The 19,502-nt window shown below is 43.6% G+C and overlaps 1 protein-coding gene across 10 annotated transcripts in view; it reads left to right on the top strand.

The window, feature by feature from the left end:
* The window catches only part of ZNF385A (zinc finger protein 385A), a 165,206-nt gene that overhangs the window by 63,608 nt on the left and 82,096 nt on the right, over positions 1-19,502 (top strand). The window contains exon 1 of one of the 10 annotated variants that reach the window (XM_087925383.1): positions 14,226-14,344. The exons of the other annotated variants lie outside the window; for them this stretch is intronic. The gene's annotated coding sequence lies outside the window, so the exon portion shown is untranslated. Of the gene's footprint in view, positions 1-14,225; positions 14,345-19,502 lie in introns of those variants that run through there. 10 annotated transcript variants of the gene reach the window in all.

The following is a 19,502-nucleotide window of genomic DNA, read 5'->3' as shown; positions in this document are numbered from 1 at the left end:
GGTAAAACCACTTTTCATCTGCTTGTCTCTTTGCTCTTTCTCCTCCTCCTCCTCAAAGATCTTAGGAGGGAATCTTCTGCTTGTAGGGGGAAAAAAAACTGGAAAATATATTACCTAAATAATATATAACTAATAAATCTATTAATTCATTTATTGCCCAGAGGTGTTTTTTTTAACTTCATTTCATTTCATGGCAGGGGGTAGAGGGGGGAAACGTATTACATTTGATGGGTAGTGGAATAATTTGCTGTTTTCCCACTTTCCCAAGTCATCTTCCTTTCAATGTGGCTGTTAGTCTCTGGGGGCAGGATAAGGGAGACAAATATCTGCATTTCCTTCCTTGGCAGCTTAAGGGCAGAAGATTGATTTAAACTGGATAAAACCCAGACATTCTGTCCGTTTCTCTCCCCCCAAGAACTGCATTATAGCAAGAGTTAACATTGTCAGGAGACTAATTAACACGAGTTTCGTGTGTGTGTGTGTGTGTGTGTGTGTTTGTGTGTGCTTTGTGCAGTTTGGTGTTGATTGCAGTTTAAAACCTAAATGACTTTATTACTTTATAAGTAACTCAAGGTGGCAAACGTATGTAATATTCCTTTCTCCTCCTAGTTTCTCCATAACAACCCTGTGAGATAGGTTGGGTGGAGAGAGAGTGACTGGCCCAAAATCATCCATCCAGTTTTCATGCTTAAGGCAGGACTAGAAGTCACAGTCTCCTAGTTTTTCTAGACCGGAGCCTAGCCATAACACCGAACTGGCTCTCCAGAGTATTATTTTCCAGAGAGTATGACTCTCAAGAGTAATAATATCAGGAAATTGAGCAACGGAGTTTCTTGTGCCCTGTGTAAATTGGTGCTGATTGCAGTTTAAATTAGTTTTCCAGCATCCTGAGATAGGTATGGGGGGAAGCAAGGCATCTTGGGATGTGGATGTCAGAAGATAGTCCTCTATTCCAGCATTATCTTTCTTTTTGAGCCTGTGTGGGAGCTGAATTTGCCCTGTTCCAGGGAGTACCAATCTACAGAAACTTCATTTGTCTTTGTCCAAAAGAAAAAGAAAAAGACTTTTGGAGCATTTTGCTTGACTGTTCCCAAAATTTCCCATGCTGATTAAGCAGATAGTTGCCAGTCTTGAATGTGGTAGAAGTCCATGTTCTCATCTATTATATCTCTTACCTTCCCACAGTATAACTGGAAGATAGCTCCTTCTTCCTCTTCGGCTTTATAGTCTAGGCATCGACTTACTGCATACGTTGGTTTGCAATCTTCATTGAGCTGTTAGCTAAGAAAAAACTCATTAACCTAGTAGTTAAAGAAGTCAAAGCCATCTCCTAAGGCAAGGGTCTTCAAACTTGACAGCTTTAAGACTTGTGGACTTCAACTCCCAGAATTCCTCCTCCAGTCATGTTAGCTTAAAGAATTGTGGGAGTTGAAGTCCACAAGTCTTAAACTTGCCAAGTTTGAAGACCCTTCTCCTAAGGACATGGAAGGAGGAAGAGAGTCTAGAATCAGAAGCTACTTAGATGTCCAGAGGATCCATTGTAGTTTCACAGTGTCCAAGCACCAGCAACAGAAATTAGAGTTGATAATCTGAATCAGAGGCCAAGGGCTGACCTTGGCTCACTCCAAAATTAAACAAGGCCAGAAAAAAAAGTGATGTGCTAAGAGAAAAAATAAATGTAATTGAAAATAAAGTAATGTCATCAGTAGTATTACTCCCCATATTTTAAAGTAAATTATATACATTATTATATATTCCCCATGTATTTAATTGTTAGTTTGATTCAAAATAATGTAATACTAATAGCTTTACTTCCCATTTTTAATATATGCAGTATTATTTCCCACGTCTTTAATAATGTTTTCCTTTGGTCACAATTAAAAATGACAATTCTGCATTATTTCTGGATTGGCTGTTCTCAAGGCATTGGGGGTTCTTTTTAGCCACTCATCCCCAAATAATAACATTATCCATCATTACCTCGAATTGAGAAATCACCATATGTTTCAACTTTAAAAAAAAAAAAAACCAGAAGAATAGGTATTGGAAATTATCCCAAACCACTGGGCCTCAGTTGAATTTCTATAATAAAAGCCAGACTAGTATCTTGTTCATGGAATTAGGGATCATGAAGTCTCTTAGATATTAACCTCCTTGAGATTTTTATCCCCAGCTCAATTTTCTGGAAAATTTCAGTGAAGCCAGTCTGAGTCACATTAATCTATAGAGGAGCTAATAATAATAATGCAGCCATGAGAGAGGTGCTCTGGATGTGGGAACAGAATAGGGTAGATGGATGACAAATGAGGAATCTACCCCCTTCCGAGTTAGATAAGATTTCCCTTAAAAAATCATGTCTCCTCTATGAGGTTGCTTTGGAAATCATGATCACCCAATTGCTTTTGTCTGACTCAGGTCAATTTTTAAAAAAATATTTATTTCCCACCTTTATATATTTTTTCTAATAAATAACTTAGGGTGGGGAACACACACAATGCTTTCCTTGCAACAACCAACCCTGTTGGGCTGAGAGAGAGTGAAGGTCCAAGGTCATCCCACTGGTTTTCATGCCTAAATGAGACTAGAACTCGAAACCGGGCTTCTAGCCTGGTGCCTTAACCAATAGACCAAACTGCCCCTGCCTCTGTTCCTGACAGGAACATGCCTTCTACCTGCTAGCACATACCTTTCTTGCTTCTAGATTACGCTGTTGCAATACAGCCAATTGGAGAAAATGCCATTGCCCAGAATCAGAGGTGGGTATTCAGCAGGTTCTGACCAGTTCTGGAGAACCGATAGCGGAAATTTTCAGTAGTTCAGAGAACCGGCAAATACCACCTCTGACTGGCCCCGCCCCCATCTATTCTCTGCCTCCTGAGTCCCAGCTGATTGGCTGGGTGTTCTTTTGTTGCCCTGCGCAGGAGAACGGAGCTGGAAAGCAGGTTAGTGGGGTGGGGTGGGGAGGGAATGGGGAGTTTGCAGTATCCTCCCCCTGCCACGCCCACCAAGCCACGCCAACAGAACTGGTAGTAAAAATTTTTGAATCCCACCACTGCCCAGAATGTGCAGCTAGTAAGGTAGTGAGCACTGGGTTTATGACAATTTGCCACGGCCAACTTGCCGTTGCACTAATATCAAAGAAATGATGGAATAGAATCATGAAAGAAAAGATGCAAAAGAGGGACAAAATGAAATGTGAATGACAAAAAATAAAATATTTTTTTAATTTATTTTAAATAATTAAATTAGACTTAAATTGTCCCACGGCGAGCTGTTCCGCAGCAAGTTGCCCATGAGGAGTTTTTCCGTGATGAGTTGGCATAATGAGCTGACTGTGGCGCATTGTCTCATTCCAGTGAGCACTTACTTAGGTCACATCTGCAGCTTCTACACTGCAAGATCTACGCCAGGGGTGTCAAACTCAAGGCCCGCATCTGGCCCGCAGGTTGCTTAGATTTGGCCCATGGAGCCAGCCTGAAAACAGCAAAGAACCGGCCCAGGGTGCTTTTGCCAGTGAAAATGGAGCTCAGCGGGCCCCGTGTGCCCCCCAAGGCCCCATTTTCAGCCGTTATGGCCTCCTGCAGCCCTCTGCCAGCGAAAATTGAGCTTGGGGGCTGCACACAGCCACCACCATCCTATCTCCATTTTCCCTGGCAGAGGACCATCAAAACAAACTAAAAACAAAACGAGAAATGTTTCCCCTTTTGCATTTGAGCATCCAAGAAGGGACGAGAAAGGGAAAGAGGAAAGACAAAAAAAAAAAAAAAGAAGGGAAGATGGGAAGAGAGCAAGGAAAGAAAGCTACGGGAAGAGAGCAAGGAAAAAGAAGAACAGGAAGGAAGATTATAGTGAGAGTGAGTGAGGTTCTCAGGGAAGTCCTGCCTTAGCACTTGGCCACCACAGGTGCCCCCGAGTCCCATGTCACACCCACCATGGCCGCATCCACTCCCAACCACTACAGCCACTATCGCCACGGCCACCACCCCAGCCCTCCAAGGTCAAACACAACCCTGATGTGGCCCTCAATGAAATCGTGTTTGACACCCCCGATCTACACTGTTAATTGCTTTTCTTTCAGAGAATATGCAGTGTTGACAAATAACCTTTCAAGACCCCTAGTGGCTTAAGCCCTCCTTGGCCTTTCTGTCTGAAACATGCGCTTTTGCTCTGTGGATAAGGCTCAATTGAAAAAGGATTGGGGAAAGTAGCTGACTTAAAGGATGAAACTCTAACCTGAGAAAGGGCTTCTCCATTTTGATCATATAATGAAATAATTGTTTCTGTTTATAGGCATGTATTTTGCTAGAGAAGTTTGTATTGAATGCCTTTGCTTCATCATCTGCACCTGTCAGTACATTGCAGAGAGAGAAGGGTGGTTTTATTGCATTTTAATCAGCCTGATAATCCCTAACAAGGTTTTCAGATGAAATAAATAAGTGGAGAAGAAAGCTTTGGCGGCAGGTCCTTATGGAACAGACTTCTCAAATATTAAGCCTCCGGTTGCACTGCATTCCTATTCACCCAGGCAATGTTTGAATGTGCTGGATGAGGAATGAGGGGAGTTGTGCTGTCTGAAGCTTTTGGAAAGGCTCGTGCGGCATGCAGTCGCTAAGCGTGCATTCAGTTCGGGGTAAAGTTCATGTCAGTGACCTATGCAGAAAGGTTAATGGGGAAAGATTGGAAATGTGATGATCTATGTGCGCGCGCACACACATCCACAGAGTTCAGGCGCAATTTAATCTTGCTTTGCTCAAGGTTTCCCCATTTATGGAGTGCGGTAGGCAGGCTATTTTACAACCCCCAGAACAGATGGGTCTGAACTTTTTGATTATTATTTTTTTAGGTTTTCAGGGTGGGACTTAAAGAGTTGAAATGAGTGCCCTTAAGTCTCTACAGAGTGCCAGAGCTTCTTAACACCCCAGCCACCCAAAAATGTCTTCACCAGAAAGGATGAAATGCTTGACTAAAGCTGCAAACACATATCTAATATCTGCTTTAGAGGTTCCAAGGTAGGATTGGGAGAGAGGATAGAAGTCCTGTATTTCTTGCCATCTGCCCTGGCTGCAGTCATGCTTGCTCTGGAGCAAATTTAAAGAAATCACTTTAGATATACTCTGTTTTGGTTTCTTCCCCATCTCACCTAGCAAGGAGCATTTGGCTACATCTAGTTTAAGGACTAGAAGGACTAGGGGCGACATGGTAGCACTGTTCCAATATTTGAGGGGCTCCTACAAAAACTATTTTCCAAAGCACCAAAAGGCAAGAGAAGAAACAATGGTTGGAAACTATCTAAGGAGAGAAGCAAAGTAGAACTAAGGAGAAATTTCCTAATGCTGGGAGCAATCAACCAATGGAACGGCTCCCCTTCAGAAGTTGTGGGTGCTCCATGACTGGAGGCTTTCAAAAAGAGACTGGACAACCATTTGTCTGAAATGATACAGGGTCTCCTGCTAGAGCAGGGGGTTGGACTAGAAGACCTCTTAGGTCCCTTCCAACATAAAATAATAATGTTCTGTGTCTTTAACAATTCCCTGTAACAGAAAGATGTTAGCAAATTGATATTCTTCTAGTCCAGACTTGTTCGTAACTGCTGAAGCAGGGAGAATGAAGTCCATGATTTTGAAGAAAATAATAATAATTTAAAAAGATAGAATTACTTGAACTGTCATTGTTTGGGGAACAAGACATTAATGCTGATTGATGAAAAAGGCCCAGGGTGCCTTGGATGCTTGTGAAAGCCTTTTGTAATTAGATCTTATGGGAGTGGTTTGGTGTTTTTATGCAGATCAGATGTGGTTTGGATTAGTTGTTCTGGGAGTATTAAGTGTCTCATCTCAGTGCATAGAAGATGCAGAATTTGCCACATGCCCCCAAAGTATCATATCCAGAGGACTGGCACCTCATCTCCCAGCCTTTTGGAGATGGGAAGGCAGAGTTTTCTAGGGTCAGCTGTTTCCTTAGGCCCAGCAAAGCCCCTGCCCTGCTCCTCGTGCCCTGTTCTTCGATGGGCACATTCTCTGGGACATAAAAGTCATCCAGAAGAGCTGGATCTCTGCCAGTCACCGGATTCTGTTTGCAGTTGCTGCTCAGTGGCAGCAATTCAATACAGCATGTGGCTCTCCTTTTCAGCCCTGCCTGGCAGTCCACTGCCTGTCCCTTAGTCTGCAGCAAAATGCTGTTTCAAAGGAGAAGGATGGCTTTATAGCAGAGGTGTCCAACCTTAGCAACTTTTAAGACTTATGGACTTCAACTCCCAGAATTCCTCAGTCAGCATAATGGGTGGGGAATTCTGGGAGTTGAAGTACATGAGTCTTGAAAGTTTATTTATTTATTTTGTTTGTTTGTCAAGCATGTATGAGAAAAAAATATATGCTTGACAAACAATACAATAGGAATGGAGTAGGTCCACAGTAGACAGTTAGTTTTGGGGGTTTGAGGATGTAACAACAGAGTCAAGTAGTGAGTTCCAGGCATTGACCACTCTGTTGCTGAAGTCGTATTTTCTGCAATCGAGTTTGGAGCGGTTTATTCTGAGTTTGTATCTACTGTTTGCCCGTGTGTTATTGCGGTTGAAGCTGAAGTAGTCATTGACAGATAGGACATTATAGCAGACAATTTTGTGTACTAAGCTTAAGTCAGACTGTAGGCGGAGTAGTTCTAGGTTGTCCAGGTCCAAAATTTCAAGCCTGCCAGCATAAGGATGGACACCCCTGCTTCACAGCTTTTGAAACCTACTTGTGAATCACAGTCCAGATGAAAAGACTGCACTGAAGTCCGTCTTTCCAGGACTCTTGTGTTTTCTCTTCACTGATGGCCAGCTGTGCTTTTTAAAATTAGTAATGTATCCATCTTAGCCAGAAGGATTCAAGCATTACGCCTTTCTTTTGATGCTCCTCAAACAAGCAGAGAAGCAATTTCTCTTTTAAAATGGGAAACCTCTTGAACCTATAACATACCTGGAGTAGAAAAGGAGGTTCTTTGCATCCAGGCTGCGTCTCGTCAAGTTTGCAAGTGAAAAATACTCTCTTCAACATTCTTCGGTGCAAATGGCCTTTCTTGTAGGCGTGAGAAGACCCTTTAAGAAGACCCTCTTCTTTCCTAGATTCATTTCCCCTTCCTAGAGCAAGTCCAGATTAGTTTTACATGCAAAAACAGTTGGTTTGTAGATTTACACCTTTCTGAGAGAACCATGTTGGTTTATGGTGGAACAAAAACCAGGAGGAGCCAAGCAACCTCTTCTCTGACTACTGTCACGAATGTGGTGGGTATGTCTTTGAATAAAATTTGACAGTCAGAAGAGGTGCTACCAGACCTCCTCATCTCTTTAAGAATAAATAACAGACTAACAGAATTGGAAGGGACCTTGGAGGTCTAGTCCCACACACACACACCCTCAGGCAGGAGACCCTATACCAGTGATGGCTAACCTTTTTGGGCTCCTGTGCCAAAAATTGTTTGCGTGCTTGTACGCTCGCACTCGTGTGCCAGCACCCGGAAGGCAATGCGCCCCCCCACACATCCTACGCATGCGCACGTAATCCCCACCCACCTCCGCTGCCCCCTTACCTGCACTGTGCCTCACAGCTGATTTTCGGCTGGTTTGAGGCCTTTTTCGGCCTCCCAAAGGCTTGAGGAAGGCTTTTGCAGGCTGAAAACTAGCCCTGTTTTGTCACTTCCAATATTTTTGGAAAAACAGGAAGTGATGAAACGGGACTAATTTTCGGCCTGCAAAGCCTGCAGAAGCCTTCTTCAAGCCTGTGGGAAGCCAAAAAAGACCTCAAACTGGCTGAAAATCAGCAAGGCGCGCGCATGCCCAGTGAAGTAAGTTTGCCTGCAGCTTGCGTGCCAGCACAAATGGCTCTGCGTGCTACCTGTGGCACGTGTGCCATAGGTTCGCCATCACGGCCCTATACCGTACCAGACAAATGTCTGTCCAGTCTCTTCTTAAAAGCCTCTGTGGATGGAGCTCCCACAACTTTTAAAGGCAAGCTGTTACACTGGTTAATTGGTCTCATCATTTCAAAGATGCCCCTATGGTTCAAAGCTTGCTGCCTGAACATGCAGGAAATGAGGGAAGAGAGGCTTAGTTAAATCCCCCTCAACCCCTTAATGTCCAGATATTTGCAGCCAGTGATGTTTATCTCTATGCAGTTCAAAGCTTTCCTTAATTGTCTGCTTTTTGGCACATCAATGCTACTATTAAAGGCGTAAGAGCAGGTCAGAGTGGGTGTTCGTCATCTCACCCCTCCTCTCCCATTAGTGGTTCTAGTTTGCTGGTTCTTAAGTATTCAGATTCGCTCTTTACTATTGTAACTATTGATCCTAAAATTGAGCATGCAAGCCAGTCCGATTCATTGTACTTGGAGGCTGAAACTATCATAAGCATTTTCCAAGTTAACATCACTGAGACTTCCAATCTGCCTCATTGAGGTCATGAGTATTAGTAAAGCAGGCAGGTATGTTGCTTTACTATACATTTAAGCAATATCAAAGAGTCAGTTCACCTACCATCAGGAAATAATGGTGTGTTGTATTGAAAGCTAAAATATTAATCCCTTATGTGCATAAGCAGTTTCATTAGAAATTTGGCTGTGGGGTAAGGAGAGTTAATGTTTTGACCAATGGGCAGAGATTAGTAACAGATTATGTTGAAACTAGTAGAGGGCCACTGCTATCCTGTCATGACAGGGTGTTTCTGTTTATGTTTCCATATGTTTGTAAAGATATAAATCTAGGGGATAATGTGTAAAGCATGTCTGGGTGTGAAGCTTGTTAGAAGCCATATGTTTCGATCATAATGTTCCTTATGATGTCATTTTATACATAGCCATATATATATAGTTTGTTTGACAATTTAGTGATCTCCAGATGTTTGAGCCATATATAAGTATGTGTGTGTGTGTGTGTGTGTACACACACACACACACACACATATAGTGCTCAAAAAAATAAAGGGAACACTTAAACAACACAGTGTAACTCCAAGTCAATCACACTTCTGTGAAATCATACTGTCCACTTAGGTAGCAATACTGATTGACAATCAATTTCACATGCTGTTGTGCAAACTGAATAGACAACAGGTGGAAAGCATAGGCAGTTAGCAAGACATCCCCAATAAAGGAGTGGTTCTGCAGATGGTGACCACAGACCACTTCTCAGTTCCTATGCTTTCTGGCTGATGGTTTGGTTACTTTTGAATGCTGGCAGTGCTTTCACTCTAGTGGTAGCATGAGATGGAGTCTACAACCCACACAAGTGGCTCAGGTAGTGCAGCTCATCCAGGATGGCACATCGTTGCGAGCTGTGGCAAGAAAATTTGCTGTGTGTCTGTCAGCATAGTGTCCAGAGCATGGAGGCGCTACCAGGAGACAGGCCAGCACATCAGGAAACGTGGAGGCAGTAAAGCGCAACAGCCCAGCATCAGGACTGCTACCTCTGCCTTTCTGCAAGGAGGGAAAGGAGGAGCACTGCCAGAGCCCTGCAAAATAACCACCAGTGGTCCACAAATGTGCATGTGGCTGCTCAAACAGTCAGAAACAGACTCCATGAGGGTGGTATGAGGGCCTGACGTCCACAGGTGGGGGTTGTGCTTACAGCCCAACACCGTGCAGGACGTTTGGCATTTGCTAGAGCACACCAAGATTGGCAAATTCACCACTGGCACCCTGTACTCTTCACAGATGAAAGCAGGGTCACACTGAACTCATGTGACAGACGTGACAGGGTCTGGAGACGCCATGGAGAACGTTCTGTTGCCTGCAACATCCTCCAGCATGACCAGATTGGCAGTGGGTCAGTAATGGCGTGGGGTGGCATTTCTTTAGGGGGCCGCACAGCCCTCCATGTGTTCGACAGAGGTAACCTGAGTGCCATTAGGTACCAAGATGAGATCCTCAGACCCCTTGTGAGACCATATGCTGGTGCAGTTGGCCCTGGGTTTCTCCTAATGCACCACAATGCTAGACCTCATGTGGCTGGGGTGTGTCAGCAGTTCCTGCAAGATGAAGGCATTGATGCTATGGACTGGCCCACCCGTTCCCCAGACCTGAATCCAATTGAGCACATCTGGGACATCATGTCTCGCTCCATCCACCAACGCCACGTTGCACTACAGACTGTATAGGAGTTGGGGGATGCTTTAGTCCAGGTGTGCGAGGAGATCCCTCAGGAGACCATCCGCCACCTCATCAGGAGCATGCCCAGGCATTGTAGGGAGGTCATACAGGCACATGGAGGCCACACACACTACTGAGCCTCATTTTGACTTGTTTTAAGGACATTACATAAGTTGGATCAGCCTGCAGTGTTTTTTTCCACTTTAATTTTGAGTGTAACTCCAAATCCAGACCTCGATGACTTGCTAAATTTGATAATTTTTTGTGTGATTTTGTTGTCAGCACATTGAACTATGTAATGAACAAAGTATTTAATAAGAATATTTCATTCATTCAAATCTAGGATGTCTTATTTTTGTGTTCCCTTTATTTTTTTGAGCAGTATATATATGCAGGTCTTGGCGTGTTCGGGTCTTTTCCCCATGTAAGATTGAGAGTATCTTGGTGACGTTTTGACGAGGTCCCACCCATCATACTCAGGCTGGTGCCTTTGGCTTCGTGCTCGTGCGAGCAAAGCATGATCGGAGCTGCCATCTCCGACATCTCCGACAGCAGCTCCGATCACGCTTTGCTTGCACAAGCAGGAAGCTGAAGACACCAGCCTGAGGATGGTGGGTGGGACCTTGTTGAAACGTTGCCAAGATACTCTCAATCTTACATGGGGAAAAGACCCGAACACACCTAGACATATATACATACATACATACATACATACATACATACATACATATATATATATATTTTCTGAGGTTCTCGCAGGTATTTGTTTGTGGATCTCTGGTTATTCGGGTTTTCTCCCGTGTAAGATTGGAAGTATCTAGGCAACGTTTCAATGAAGTCTCATTCATCATCTTCAGGCTTGTGTCTTCTGCTCTGTGCTTGGCTGTGTTCTGATTGTATTCTCATTGGTTGGGGGTTTGGAGAGAACACACCCCCACCCAATCAAGTCACACCCACACTAGCAGTTAAAAGGAAGAAGCAGCTGCAAGCTCACATTACTCTGAGAAGCACAGATATATATAATATATAAATATATAATTATATATAATATATAAATATATAAATATACATGTGTGCATACACACACACACACAAACAACACACAAGCACATTCCTTAACTATACACCACTGGTTGTAGCCTGTAGTATATAGTTAAAGGATTATAGGAATTGAAGTTGAAAATATCTGGAAGACACCAAATCGTTTATAGTACCTCCCATGTACAGGTGCAGCTCTTATTGCTCTGGGAAAGTATGCACACAGTAGCTCTTTGTGTCAGTGCTGAAGATATTGAACACAGTTTCTGGACCAACTATTAATGGAACAGTTCAAAAAGTGAGGGCTCACTTATTCACCTTTGAAACTCTTGAGTTAGTTCATACAAGACACTGTTTGGCTTCTGACAAATAGTGAATCACAATTGCCCTAAGTTATTTTAGCCTGTTTTGGTGCAAACCAGCCTACACAAGCCCTATTCACACTGCTGTTTCCTTATCCTCAATTCTATCCCCTTCCCAAATATTGGGATTAGCTCATAATACTGACATTACTACATTTATAGTGTTGATTTTAAAAGTTAGAGAAGGAGGCTTGGCACTGGAATGTGATAGAAAATTGGTCGTCATTATGAAGTAGTCCTGTATTTGGTATGTGTGAACATGCATAGGCAAGTTTGGCATAAATGAGATAAAACAAAAAGCTCCAAAGGAAACAAAAAGGCTAAAACACCTCCTCACCAGCAATCAGTACCCATATGAGCAGAGTTTTAACACCAAAATTAAACAAGATCAACAATCAAGTAAACGATATCCCAATCAAGGAACTACAAATGCATATAAAAACAAGCTAACAGTATAACAACTGCCTAATCAAGGAAGCATGAAGAGCACTCCTGTCAACATTGACAAGGCAAGCCACTAGCATGTAAAAATAAGCATACCTACTTTAGCGGTCGCCCACCGGTGGGCCACAAGAAAATTTTAGTGGGCCGCAGAGAAATGTCACCCCCAGAGCACCCCCCAAAGCAATTAATCCAGGCTGTGCAGTAACACAAGACTGTGCCACCCACATGGCCCGCGGGAACCCTCCCTCCCTACTCACTCTTTACCAGGCAAACTTGCCTGCTAAGTTGCTATTTTTCCTTCCCCACCCCCGACCATTAGCTATTCTGCTGTGCCGGAAAATTTAGGTTAGCTAGGAAGCAGGAAATGGTTGGATTTCTTGCTTTCTAGCTAGTCTTTAGAACTTCGGCTCTGCTTTTAAGCACAGCTGAGCTTCCCTTAGGACTGAATATTTTATTATGCAGTGCAGACTCACAGCAAGCAAATTTTATGTGACAGACACAGGTAGCCGAGGGCAGATAGATAGATCAATGAATGATTCTGTGAGCAACTCAATCTGCCTGCCTGCTTTGCCAGATTTTGGGTAAAAATGGCTCTTTCTTACATAAAAATTCAATATTTATATAAATATTTATAATATTTACATACAAGCCATGCCCAGTCAGTCACATGACCATCAAGCCACACCCACAAATTAGGCCACCCCCACAGAACCAGTTAGTGGTCCCTAGGATTTAAAATTATGAGTTTGGTGGTCCCTGAGGTCCAAAAGGTTGGCGACCCCTGCGCTACTTATTCTCCCTTCTAGCACTGATGCTGTTGGTAATGAAACATTTACAAGAAAACCACCAGGCTCAGAGATCACCAAGGACACCCCAGTTTAGCCTGCAGGGGTGTCAAAATCAAGGCTCGCAGGCTGATCCCGTCCATAGGGTACTTAGATCTGGCCTACAGAGTCGCCCTGGAAACAGCAAATGACTGGCTCACAGTGCCTCTGCCAGCTAAAATGGAGTTCTGGAGGGTCGCATGCGGCCTTCTCAAACTCCATTTTTGTTGGCAGAGGGTTGCAGGAGGCCATTGCAGCTAAAACTGGAGCCCAGGAGCCCGTTTTGATTGGCAGAGCACTCGGGCCTCTACAGGCACCTCCTATACAAGTGACGTAAAGCTGTCCCCCCCACCCCCAAGTCAAATACAACCCTGATGAAATCGAGTTTGACATCCCTGGCCTAGTGTGGTTAAGGCTCCATGCTAGAAACCAGGAGATGGTGAAGGAAGTTCTTGGATGAGAAGCGAAACGTCTTCACAGAAGAGGGTAGTTCTAATTCTGCTTTAGGCATGAAAATCAGCTTGCTGACTTTGAACCAATTATAGTCTCTCAGCCATCCAGGGTTGTCTAGAAAACGGCAGGAGGAAGGAGTACAGGTAATCCTTGACTTAGAACAGTTCATACAGTGACCATTTGAAGTTGCAACGGGACTGAAAAAAGTGGCTTATCATTCTTCACACTTAGGGCCGTTGTGGCATCCCCATAGTCACACAATCAAAATTAAGGTGCCTGGCAACTGACTCATATTTATGACAGTTGCAGTCTCCCTGGGTCATGGGATCCCCTTTTGCGGCCTCTTGACAAGCAAAAATAAAAAAATAAAAAAAATCAATGGGGAAGCCAGATTCAGTTAACAAGCAAGTTACTAACAAATGCAACGATACACTTAACAGCATAAAAATCGTAAAACGAGGCACACTCCCTTAACAAACGTCTCACTTAGCAACGTAAGTTTTGGGCTCCGTTGTGGTGGTAACTCGAGGGCTACCTGTATTAGATATGTATTAGATATGTTTGCTGCCTTGAGTTATGTAATAATAAAAAAATAATAAAAGCAGGAGATCTCTCGCTTGCTCGCTCCCTCTCTTGCTCTCTTCACCCACAACAAACAGTTTGTTAAAAAGACTCCTCGTATTCTTTGCACGCTCAAGGCGCTGTTTACTCCCCGGTTTGGCAGCTGCGAAGCAAAGAGATTTGGGGGGCGCTCTTTTTGCTTTGTTAAATCCCTCGCCGAGGGATCGGAGAGGCCGGGTCTCTCGGTCGCCTTATATATCTCAGGGCGGCGGCGGATGGAGAAGGCCTAGAGTTCTCCGGTGCGAACTTGGATGGGTGGGTGGATGTTGGGGCGGGGGGGGAAGAGAGCCGCTAGCGGGACCCGCAGAGGTTCCTCTCTCGCCCCCGCTTGCGCCGCTCGAGAGGCGAAGGTGGGCGGTGTGGGAGGGAGACTCGGGCTCGCTCCTCCCCGGCCTGAGAAGGGGGAGGGCGCGCTGGTCGCTCGCTGCCGGGATGCGCCGGCGGGGGCTCAGCCGGTCTGGGCAGCGCACTGAAGCTGCACGGGGTAAGAAAGGGCGCGCTTTGCTGATCCGGATTAAACGGGTTGGTCTGTGGGTTGGGAGGGGTGAGATTTTCATTTAAAGAGGTAGGGTAAGGTAAGCAGATGCGCTGCTGCTGACGCGACCCCTCCCCACCCTCCCCCTCTCCCTTTAGTTCCATGCTCGGCTAGGCTTGCTGAGCCCTGGATCTTGTTCCTGTGCAACCCAGCAAGTCTCAAAGCTGTTATTTACTTGGGGGGGGGGGGTGTAGTTTCGTTTCCATGCTTCTTAGCCAGTCACCTCTCTGCTTCTCTTCCTCTTTAATCCATTTGGGACCACAGCTATATGAAAGGTGATGTAAGAGCCAGTAATTATAATAATGAGACAGTTTGCAGCACTTGGTTGTGTTTTCCCTCACCTGTCTACCGTGAGGGAAATGCTTAGTGGAACTAACCTATCTTTTTTTCGTTAGAAAGGGATTTCTGGATTAAACTCAGCAACAGTTCTTAATCTGCTCTCCCCAGCTCTGGGGGAATAAGGGAGAGGAGACCCTCTTGGTTATGTGAATGGTCCACCTGTCAGAGTCTTAGTTAAGAGTTGCAGCCAAGAATCTTTTACTGACTAGATTCTCCCCTTTATCCTTTCCTGAAACTTGCCCCCCCCCTCTCTCTCTCTGGGCCACAGCTTTAGAACTGTTGCTGACTTTGGTTTCATAATGGGTTTTGTGTTCCTTCACAGTCCCTTGGAAGAACCACGTTTCTCTTTGCAAAGTTAGAGAGATTGAAATGTGAGGAGTATTGTAACAAGCGTCTCCGTTGGGTTCGGTATCATCGGGTCAGGTACTGGAAGTTCAACGCTATATTTTCCCCTTTCCTCCCCAGTTACCAGCTGCTTTGCTGGAGCTTTGACAGCAGAAGCTTCAGTTTTATTACACAAAGAGCATTTGGGATACCCACGTGAATGTCTCTGACCTGAACTAACATTTAAACCTGTTGTACTGGCTTCAGCATCTACTTTTAGCATTTTCTAAATTTTGTATTCTAATTTTCATTCAGTAGATTCCAGTCTGCTTAAATAATACATTTGAGTGCACGTGTGTGAGAACCATTTAAATAATCTCTATAGGAACTGTGCTAGACAGCTGATAATCCTTGGTAGGCTTAATCTATAGGCCCTAGACTGTAGTAATCAATCCCCATTATGTGTTTAGGCCAGTCTTGCTGAATTTTTTAAGATTAAGATTTTTTAAGATTAAGTGTCCTAATATAAAACATTTGGAGGCTGCTAAACTGGGCACGGCTTGCTTGCACTTTCTTTTCACTCTTCCATCCTTCAGACTTTGCTTTCTGTACTTGGACAATAAGGAACTTTTTACCATGAACTGTATCTTCCATTCTATCAGCTGATCAACTCACCTGTTGTTCAGACCACAGCTCCATTTCAGTTCCATTGGATGTCTCCTACAAATGTGACAGCCTTATGCCATCCTCCCATTCCTGTCTCTGGAGTTATTATGCAAATTATATATATCATACTGTATATTTCATATCATCCTTTCAGCAGGTAGCTGGTTTGCCTGACGCTGTTCTTCATTGATGTGCATCCCTCCCACTCTGTTTCTCAGTTCCTTTTTATCTTGGCATCCCCAATGCTTTGCAATAGCTCAGGCTCAAAATATTTTAGGCAAGCAACAGAGGGAGGGGGAAGACAGAACTGTCTAAATCCAGGGATAGGAACTGAGTAGAAACATGGCTCCCTGCCGGCCTTGTCCCTTTCATCCAGTAGCTAGAAAAAAAAAATAGAAAAGTGGAGGAATATGGCATAGGGGTTGTTTTCCATAGCACAGTCCACCATTGTGAACAAAAAATTTGGTAAAAACTTTTCATCTCCCAGAACTGAAACAACTTATATCATCTGGCTCCAGTCTTGCCCACACTTCCAATAAGGAAGATGTCACATTTGAGAAACAAACCAGGACTCTTGGCTTCCACTCCTATATTTCCAGTTGGGACTAAATGCATTCTCTGGGTCTCTTGAGTCTTCCCTCAGTTATAAAAGACCAAATGATGTGTCATGAGAAATATAATTAAAGGATGCTCTGAGTTCTGAAAACTGCTTATTCTGTCTTTGCACGATCCATGGCCTTATCTACCTCCACTCAGTCAGTGCTGTGCTGACAATTCTTTCGCTGCTTGTCTGAATCCTTTTTTTTTTTTTTTGGTTCTTGACATGACATGTACTGGACTTTTTGCTGACAAGGGAGGATGGATAGTGCATCTCTGCAGAAGTCTTTGCTCCGGACTTGGCATTTTTCATCCATAAGGCCAGCTAAGAACACTCAAGATATGCAGAGGGCAAGATTCCTCACGGAATCAGCAATTCCCAGCCCTGTGTATTAAAATATCTTACATATCATTGACAATTTTAAACACTTTAGGAAACAGAAGTTTTGGAAATAAAATGTACACAGGCTATACTAAGAAGGTTTCAGATGTTTGAAACATAACTCCTCCCTTTTAACTGGGAATTAAACTGATGTCCCTGACATCACCCATAAGGTCTGATTCCACTTCCAAGCTAGTTCGAATCCCTGGGATAAATGCCTTTGTTCTATCTTACTTTTTAAAAAGCTCCGCTAAGTGGGTCTCTCTTTTGCTTCCAAAGTTTTATTTCCATAAAGTTATGCAGAAAATGTAACTTTTGAAGGAACCGTAAAATATCTGGGGAACAGAGTTCAGGGCCACAAAGCAGGAGACTGAGTGAAATTAGGTTTTGAGGGTTATACTGATGCAAGGATTGATTTAATTGGATTTGGGTTTCGAGGGAAGTTCTCTTGGTTTCTAACAGAGATGTGCTTATTGTAGGCTTATTCATTTATGGTTAGTGATCAGTTTCCCACTCTAGAATGGAAAGAGTCTTGCGTTTTTCAGTTTTCAACAGCAATCACCCGAGAGGGCTTGAAGGGGTTCTCTGGCTGCAAGCATGCAATGTTGCAAGTTCACATGGGAGAGATTGTGAATAGGCATGTAAGAATGCTCAAGGCTGTTGAGGGGAAGGGGAGGAGGAGGAGGCCGTGTTGTGCAGAACGGGGAAGAACTTTTCCCCTCTGTATCTGGAATTTGTGGAGGAGAAGTACATGGTGGGGCAACGAGAGAGCGTGCATATACTGGAAAAAGAGAGGGAGGGGGAAACTTTTGTTTATTGCTGCAGATCAAAGGCTGATTGCAGTGAATTGTGTATCTGCAGCTGGGTTTTCAATCCCCAAAGAAGCAAAATGACCCTTTTGCAGCCCGTGGTCTGTCAAGCAATAAAATACCCTAGTAAAAGAACACTATAATGCTGGGGAGTAAGACTCAAGATTTAACCTACTCTGTGACATATGTACAGTGTTAGAGTGAGCAGGGGTTGGGTTTTTTTGAGGGGGGAGGCGGGGAGAAAAACATGCAGTTACATAACAGAGAAAAACCTACATCCAGCCAAAAACATCTCCTCCCCCCTCCCTCCAATCCAGGAAAGCAAACAAAAGCAAAAGTCTTTAGATCCATCCTGAGTTTACTAGAGTCAAACACCATGACCAGGGCAGCTATTTTTGGCATAGGTATTATTTTGGGCTGTTATCTGCTGAACATGGGGTTTCTGCTCATTAGATGTCATGACAAGATGTAGTTACATTACCACCTGGCGTCTCCCAGCTTGGTGCACCGGAGAAGACGCTGCTGCAAACTGCCTCTCATTGAACGCAGGCAGCCTGAGATTGTAGCTGCCCTACAGCTTGACTTTGTGGCTTGTTAGAAAGCGGAGTGGGAAGGGTTGAGCTTCTAGCTTTCCTAGTGCAAGTGGCGCCTCAGGAGTGGTAAATAATAAGGCCTGCTTAGGACGTCTTTCAGCCCGAGAAGCCTTTGAGATTGTCTCTGTGGAAGACCTCCCACTTTAAGCTTGGTGTGTGAATTTAGCAAAAGGAGATGGCCTCCTTCATGTACAACAGAGCAGAGAATCAAAATGAAGCAACTTGGGAAATCCTAGGAATGCCTCTTGGTATCTTCCATTGCCCATGGCTGAGCATACTCAGGCTTTGAAGAGAGAGTATGGTGCCTCCTTACTGATACCAAGTATGGTGCCTCTCTCTTACTGAGCTTCCTCTGGCATAAAAAATCCCGAATACTCAGAAGTTTCCAATTTCTATTGCCTTATGCACTAATTGAATCATGACCATGGGGTCTGCCTCACTAAATGGTTACGGGGCGATCATAGATGCAGTAGTGGATGTCAGGACAGCTCCTTTTTGTTGTTGTTGTTGTTCAACTTAATTACATGGAGAATGGACATTCTGAGGTAAAGTGTATGGATAGAAAGTAGGAGGAGATCCTGGTATCTTCTAATTTATTGGTCTAAGTATGGTAATGATGTGTGAATTACTACTTCTTGGGACAATGATATAAGAAAAGATTGAGAAACATTTGGAGTTAGGATAGAGAAGTGTTTTAAAACCCCCAGTTCTACTCTTATTCCAAGAAGGAATAATTCAAATGGCAGGTCAGGACATGTGGTTCCATTTATAGGTCTTTTGAGGAATAATAGAGGTATAGAAAAATAGATGTTGGAGTTTATCTGTAAGCTCTGCAAGACAACTGAGGACTGTTGCTTACTTGGTAGGATACTCTAGAGACCAGGATTCCTGGTTGTATTTCTCCTTCAGATAAACCTACATTGATTTCCTAATCTTTCATTGCTTGAGCATAGGGAGCCAATGAGTAACTATTCCAGTGAGTTAGTACAGAGGCAGTCTAATGTGCTCCAAATATTTTGGATTGTAGGAGTTGTAGCCCAGAACATTTAGGGTTACTTGGTTAGCGTTCAGGATTATGCCTATGCTCTCTTTAAGTGATGTTTTAGAAGAATATAACATAAGAATAATAGGGTTGGAAGGGATCTTGGGGGTCTTCCAGTTTAACCTCTGTCCAGGCCCTATACCATTCCAGACAAATGTCCTTCTATTTAGAATAGAAAATTGAATAGTGTTTTCAATATTCAATATATAGTATATATTCAATGTAGAAAATTGAATAGAAAGTTGGATGTAGAATAGAAAAAGAGTGGCAGGAACATTAAAGACTACAGTCCTTGAATTTCTAGTTTGAAAAGAAAAGAAACATCCTTTGGGTTATGTTATCTTTAATTATCTTT

The sequence above is a fragment of the Pseudonaja textilis genome, chromosome 2, assembly GCF_049901715.1.
Source record: "Pseudonaja textilis isolate UNSWEBS1 chromosome 2, rPseTex1.2, whole genome shotgun sequence".
NCBI lineage: Eukaryota > Metazoa > Chordata > Lepidosauria > Squamata > Elapidae > Pseudonaja > Pseudonaja textilis.
The sequence above is the reverse complement of the archived record's forward strand: the minus strand, read 5'-3'. Positions and strand labels throughout refer to the sequence as shown.